At 51.2% G+C, this 6,666-nt stretch overlaps 1 pseudogene across 1 annotated transcript in view; it reads right to left on the bottom strand.

Annotated features, from left to right (window-relative positions):
- LOC307235244 (estrogen-related receptor gamma-like) overlaps nucleotides 1–6,666 on the bottom strand; it is an 8,820-nt pseudogene continuing 2,154 nt past the window's right edge. Inside the window, exons 2-6 of the transcript in view lie at nucleotides 5,204–5,482; nucleotides 4,616–4,732; nucleotides 1,107–1,268; nucleotides 712–981; nucleotides 1–245 (exon numbers count right to left, since the gene is read on the bottom strand). The product of the transcript in view is annotated as an estrogen-related receptor gamma-like (transcript). The remainder of the gene's footprint in view (nucleotides 246–711; nucleotides 982–1,106; nucleotides 1,269–4,615; nucleotides 4,733–5,203; nucleotides 5,483–6,666) is intronic.

A 6,666-nucleotide genomic window follows, 5' to 3' on the forward strand; every position in this document is an offset into this window, starting at 1 on the left:
TCAGCACTTTGCCTCCAGCATCTCCAGCAGCAGTTTGGGCAGCGGGAGGCGTCGCTGGCGCTGGAGCCTCAGCAGGTCCAGGACCCCTCGCTCGGCCGCCTGGCGGAGGAGAGGAAGGGTCATCAGCAGCTTCCCAGCCCGGTGGGGCTCCGCCGGGCCCCGCAGGGCCTGGTAGTCCTGCAGGGCTTCATGGAGAAGGTCCTGGAAGCTCTGGACTGAGTCTGGAGACTCCAGAGTCTCTGTGTCTGGGAGAGAGAGAAAGATTGAATAATCGTAATTGTATTAAAATTATTTAAATGAAATTTGAATAACCTGAAATTCTCAATATGATATTATAATGGCATCATATTTAGGTTCTTTAAAATCATAACAATAGAATTCACATTAATTTTTTCATTGAATCACAATAGAATTTCTGACATCGTCCTTCAGCTCTCTTTGCTGCAGGCTCCTTTTAACAGTTTCTAGCCGTTAAAATATCAATATGTCTTATTGATCTTCAGATCAATACAGTGACCAGTGAGCGCAGTGACCCTGCCAGAGCCCTGGAGCAAGGCACCAGGGGCAGGGCGGGGCCCTGTGTGGGTAGAGGAAGCTGAAGCCAGAGTTATTGATTAGCTTCTCAGGCTAGTAGAGTGTGTGTGTGTGTGTGTGTGTGTGTGTGTGTGTGTGTGTGTGTGTGTGTGTGTGTGTGTGTGTGTGTGTGTGTACCAGCGTTGGCCAGTGCCAGGGCCTTGAGCGTCAGCGCCTCCTCCTGGTTGATCTTCATGGTGCGGTACTTCCCTGTCAGGTGACTCATCTCAGTGAACAGATCGGCCAATCCTGTCGCTCGGCACCGCTCGCCGTCCAGGCGCAGGTTCCCGGCGAACACAAGCTCCGCCCCCCCGGCCTGCGAGCGCCAGGCCACGCCTACCAGCAGCGCCTCCATCCAGCCGCTCTGCAGCAGAGACATCTGGTCGACCAATGAGAGAGCAGGAAACCCTGAGGGGGCAGAGCCAAGCATGTTAGAAACGCATCACCTGTCTGTTTCCATGACAACTCAATGATTGAATGAATCAAATCAGATGGGGTCAAGTGAGGTCCTGGGTCCAGATCAGGGCCAGTACCTGGGATGCTCTTGGCCCAGCCCACCAGCAGCAGCAGCTCCCGGTTCAGCAGGTCACACAGCGCCAGCAGCGTCTGGAAGCTGCTCTGATTGGACAAGCCCTCCTGATTGGCGGCTGAGGGGGCGGGGTCAGCAAGCAGCAGCTGGGAGACGATCTGGTTTCCTGGACAGAAACATTGATATGAAGAAAACTGTGTGTGTGTGTGTGTACGTACGGTCAGTAGCAGTGTGTGTGTGTGTACGTACGGTCAGTAGCAGTGTGTGTGTGTGTGTACGTACGGTCAGTAGCAGTGTGTGTGTGTGTGTACGTACGGTCAGTAGCAGTGTGTGTGTGTGTGTACGTACGGTCAGTAGCAGTGTGTGTGTGTGTGTGTGTGTGTGTGTGTGTGTGTGTGTGTACGTACGGTCAGTAGCAGTGTGTGTGTGTGTGTACGTACGGTCAGTAGCAGTGTGTGTGTGTGTGTGTGTACGTACGGTCAGTAGCAGTGTGTGTGTGTGTGTGTGTGTACGTACGGTCAGTAGCAGTGTGTGTGTGTGTGTGTGTACGTACGGTCAGTAGCAGTGTGTGTGTGTGTGTGTGTGTGTGTGTGTGTGTACGTACGGTCAGTAGCAGTGTGTGTGTGTGTGTGTGTGTGTGTGTGTGTGTGTGTGTGTACGTACGGTCAGTAGCAGTGTGTGTGTGTGTGTGTACGTACGGTCAGTAGCAGTGTGTGTGTGTGTGTGTACGTACAGTCAGTAGCAGTGTGTGTGTGTGTGTGTGTGTGTGTACGTACAGTCAGTAGCAGTGTGTGTGTGTGTGTGTGTGTGTACGTACGTACGGTCAGTAGCAGTGTGTGTGTGTGTGTGTGTGTACGTAAGTCAGTAGCAGTGTGTGTGTACGTACGGTCAGTAGCAGTGTGTGTGTGTGTGTGTGTACGTACGGTCAGTAGCAGTGTGTGTGTGTGTGTGTACGTACGGTCAGTAGCAGTGTGTGTGTGTGTGTGTACGTACGGTCAGTAGCAGTGTGTGTGTGTGTGTGTACGTACGGTCAATAGCAGTGTGTGTGTGTGTGTGTGTACGTACGTACGGTCAGTAGCAGTGTGTGTGTGTGTGTACGTATGGTCAGTAGCAGTGTGTGTGTGTGTACGTACGGTCAGTAGCAGTGTGTGTGTGTGTGTGTGTACGTACGGTCAGTAGCAGTGTGTGTGTGTGTGTACGTACGGTCAGTAGCAGTGTGTGTGTGTGTACGTACGTACGGTCAGTAGCAGTGTGTGTGTGTGTGTGTACGTACGGTCAGTAGCAGTGTGTGTGTGTGTGTGTGTACGTACGTACGGTCAGTAGCAGTGTGTGTGTGTGTGTACGTATGGTCAGTAGCAGTGTGTGTGTGTGTACGTACGGTCAGTAGCAGTGTGTGTGTGTGTGTACGTACGGTCAGTAGCAGTGTGTGTGTGTGTACGTACGTACGGTCAGTAGCAGTGTGTGTGTGTGTGTGTACGTACGGTCAGTAGCAGTGTGTGTGTGTGTGTGTGTACGTACGTACGGTCAGTAGCAGTGTGTGTGTGTGTGTACGTATGGTCAGTAGCAGTGTGTGTGTGTGTACGTACGGTCAGTAGCAGTGTGTGTGTGTGTGTGTGTACGTATGGTCAGTAGCAGTGTGTGTGTGTGTGTGTACGTACGGTCAATAGCAGTGTGTGTGTGTGTGTACGTACGGTCAGTAGCAGTGTGTGTGTACGTACGGTCAGTAGCAGTGTGTGTGTGTGTGTGTGTGTGTACGTACAGTCAGTAGCAGTGTGTGTGTACGTACGGTCAGTAGCAGTGTGTGTGTGTGTGTGTGTGTGTGTACGTATGGTCAGTAGCAGTGTGTGTGTGTGTACGTACGGTCAGTAGCAGTGTGTGTGTGTGTGTGTGTACGTACGGTCAGTAGCAGTGTGTGTGTGTGTGTGTGTGTACGTACGGTCAATAGCAGTGTGTGTGTGTGTGTACGTACGGTCAGTAGCAGTGTGTGTGTACGTACGGTCAGTAGCAGTGTGTGTGTGTGTGTGTGTGTGTACGTACAGTCAGTAGCAGTGTGTGTGTACGTACGGTCAGTAGTAGTGTGTGTGTGTGTGTGTGTGTACGTACGTACGGTCAGTAGCAGTGTGTGTGTGTGTGTACGTACGGTCAGTAGCAGTGTGTGTGTGTGTACGTACGGTCAGTAGCAGTGTGTGTGTGTGTACGTACGGTCAGTAGCAGTGTGTGTGTGTGTACGTACGGTCAGTAGCAGTGTGTGTGTGTGTGTGTGTACGTACGGTCAGTAGCAGTGTGTGTGTGTACGTACGGTCAGTAGCAGTGTGTGTGTGTGTACGTACGGTCAGTAGCAGTGTGTGTGTGTGTGTGTGTACGTACGGTCAGTAGCGGTGTGTGTGTGTGTGTGTACGTACGGTCAGTAGCAGTGTGTGTGTGTGTGTACGTACGGTCAGTAGCAGTGTGTGTGTGTGTGTACGTACGGTCAGTAGCAGTGTGTGTGTGTGTGTGTACGTACGGTCAGTAGCAGTGTGTGTGTGTGTGTACGTACGGTCAGTAGCAGTGTGTGTGTGTGTGTACGTACGGTCAGTAGCAGTGTGTGTGTGTGTGTGTACGTACGGTCAGTAGCAGTGTGTGTGTGTGTGTACGTACGGTCAGTAGCAGTGTGTGTGTGTGTGTACGTACGGTCAGTAGCAGTGTGTGTGTGTGTGTGTACGTACGGTCAGTAGCAGTGTGTGTGTGTGTGTGTACGTACGGTCAGTAGCAGTGTGTGTGTGTGTGTGTGTGTACGTACGGTCAGTAGCAGTGTGTGTGTGTGTGTACGTACGGTCAGTAGCAGTGTGTGTGTGTGTGTGTACGTACGGTCAGTAGCAGTGTGTGTGTGTGTGTACGTACGGTCAGTAGCAGTGTGTGTGTGTGTGTGTACGTACGGTCAGTAGCAGTGTGTGTGTGTGTGTGTGTTCGTACGGTCAGTAGCAGTGTGTGTGTGTGTGTGTGTACGTACACTCAGTAGCAGTGTGTGTGTGTGTGTGTACGTACGGTCAGTAGCAGTGTGTGTGTGTGTGTACGTACGGTCAGTAGCAGTGTGTGTGTGTGTGTACGTACGGTCAGTAGCAGTGTGTGTGTGTGTGTACGTACGGTCAGTAGCAGTGTGTGTGTGTGTGTACGTACGGTCAGTAGCAGTGTGTGTGTGTGTGTGTACGTACGGTCAGTAGCAGTGTGTGTGTGTGTGTGTTCGTACGGTCAGTAGCAGTGTGTGTGTGTGTGTGTGTACGTACACTCAGTAGCAGTGTGTGTGTGTGTGTACGTACGGTCAGTAGCAGTGTGTGTGAGTGTGTGTACGTACGGTCAGTAGCAGTGTGTGTGTGTGTGTGTACGTACGGTCAGTAGCAGTGTGTGTGTGCGGGGATTCTCTTCTCCTGTATTTCTGTCGTCCTCCTCGGACTCGATCCATACGGACCCCTGGACACACACACTGGTTAGAGATAGTAGATAGACAGACAGGTAGAGAGACAGACAGACAGGTACCTTCTCGCAGCATGCCGGCCTGCAGACACTTGTGGAAGCGACAAGCCTGGCAGGCTTTCCTCCTGCGCTTGGTGATCTCACACTGCTTCGTCATCGGACACACATACTCCATGTTGCCTAGGTAACCACACACAGGAGGTACAGTCGATCTGTTGCTATGGAAATACCTTCAATCCAATTCAATTAAGGTTTCTGACAGGAAACCGAATGAAAACGTCCTATAACACTAACTTCCCGTGAGGAAGTAAGTGTGACAGCGCCGGTTACCATGGTCACCATCATTCAGGCTGTAGTCCTGTCGTGGCATTATGGGGTGTGGCTCCTTGGTCTCAGTGGACCAGTACAACAGTGTTGTTATTCTTAAATCTGATCCTTATCAGACGATGAAGCTATCATCAAGCTCATGATACTGGGACTCAACACGGGTCCGGGGACCCCCAGGGGACCTTCCAGGGGGTCCTGGACTTCACCGTCATGGCGTTTCCAAGACGTTAGCACCGTGAGCGAACGTCCAGAACGGAGGAGGTAATGATGGACGGAGTAGACCACGCCCGTCTCCACGCTCTGTGCCTCCATCTTCCCTCTCACCTTGGACGGTCCTCTTGAAGAAGGCCTTGCAGGCCTCGCAGGACGCCACGCCGTAGTGGAACCCGGACGCCAGGTCTCCGCAGACCAGGCAGAGCCGCCGGGGCCCCGCGGAGCCCCCCCAGGAGGTCCCCCCGCAGGACCGAGCCCACCTGGGCCAAGAAGGACGGGTCCCGGGCCCCGGAGAACCGCACCGAGAGGTTCCCGCCGCACGGCTCCGGGATGGAGTCCAAGAACGAGGGGAAGGAGAAGAGGCTGAAGGAGCTGGAGTCAGAGCCCGGGCTGGGGAGGGGGAGGGATGGGTGAGGGGGCGTGCGAGCCGGAGCGGAGGGATGGAAGAGAGGGGCGGAGTCAGGGAGGACGGAGGACTCCAGCAGCCTGAGAGAGAGAGAGAGAGCATCACAACCAACACCAACATGGCAGAGCAGCACTGCTTGACCATCACACATCACAGTCAAGCAAAGAGTTGAAGGAACCAAGAAGGAACCAAAACACCAATCAAACGTCATTGATGTCTGCGCTAAAAAGAGAAAATCCGTCCTCACAATATGTCTGTAGTGTCAGAGCCATGAAGCAGAGACAGATCCTGAGCAAGTACAGGCTCAGTGAGCACAGATTCAAGATTCAAGATTCAAGATTCAAGATTTCTTATTTGTCACATACATATACATACTTTCATCCATATATGCAGTGAAATGTAATGCAACGCACCCGGTGATAACACACAATATGTCCTAGGAAAAAATAAAAAATAAAATAAAAAGTAGAAAATTCCTTTCATAGACCGACTAACTGACTCCTAAAACGTAATACAGTAAGTGGAATACTTATAGAATAAGATAAAAATATATAGAATAAAATACAATAAAAATAAATTGAAATAAAATGGAATAGATAGAAGGAATATGCCTATGTATGTACAGATATGTGCATTTAAAGTGGCATGTGAATTAAAGTGGCATGTGAATGTGAATAGTGTGAGGTAGTGTTTGGGATAATACAGCACAGTATACAACAGTACGGCGCAGCAATACGGCATCACGAACAACCCTGAACAGTGATACAGTATGCGGTACAGTATGCTACATACAGTACAGTAGGTAGTGGAGCCTAGTGCATGGCTCAGTTAGGACCACCAACAAGACATCACAAGACTCAACACAAAGAAGGTGTGGTTAGTGGAGGACAGGTGTGGTCAAAGTAAGACAGGTGTGGTCAGTGGAGGACAGGTGAGGTCAGTGTAAGACAGGTGAGGTCAGTGTAAGACAGGTGAGGTAGAGACAGAAATGCCCTTTCTACTACACTGTCAACCATACCAACACATCAGACATTTTTTCGATAAATTCAACTCAACATTAGCATCATTCACCGCACTGTCTGATGAGTAAAGATGGCCGTGCTCCTCGGGGAGGGGCACACAGCCCCCCTCGCTGGACGCTTCATCTTACAGTGTCATAAGATGAGCT

Source organism: Zeus faber (genome assembly GCF_960531495.2).
Source record: "Zeus faber genome assembly, chromosome: 9".
Classification (NCBI taxonomy): domain Eukaryota; kingdom Metazoa; phylum Chordata; class Actinopteri; order Zeiformes; family Zeidae; genus Zeus; species Zeus faber.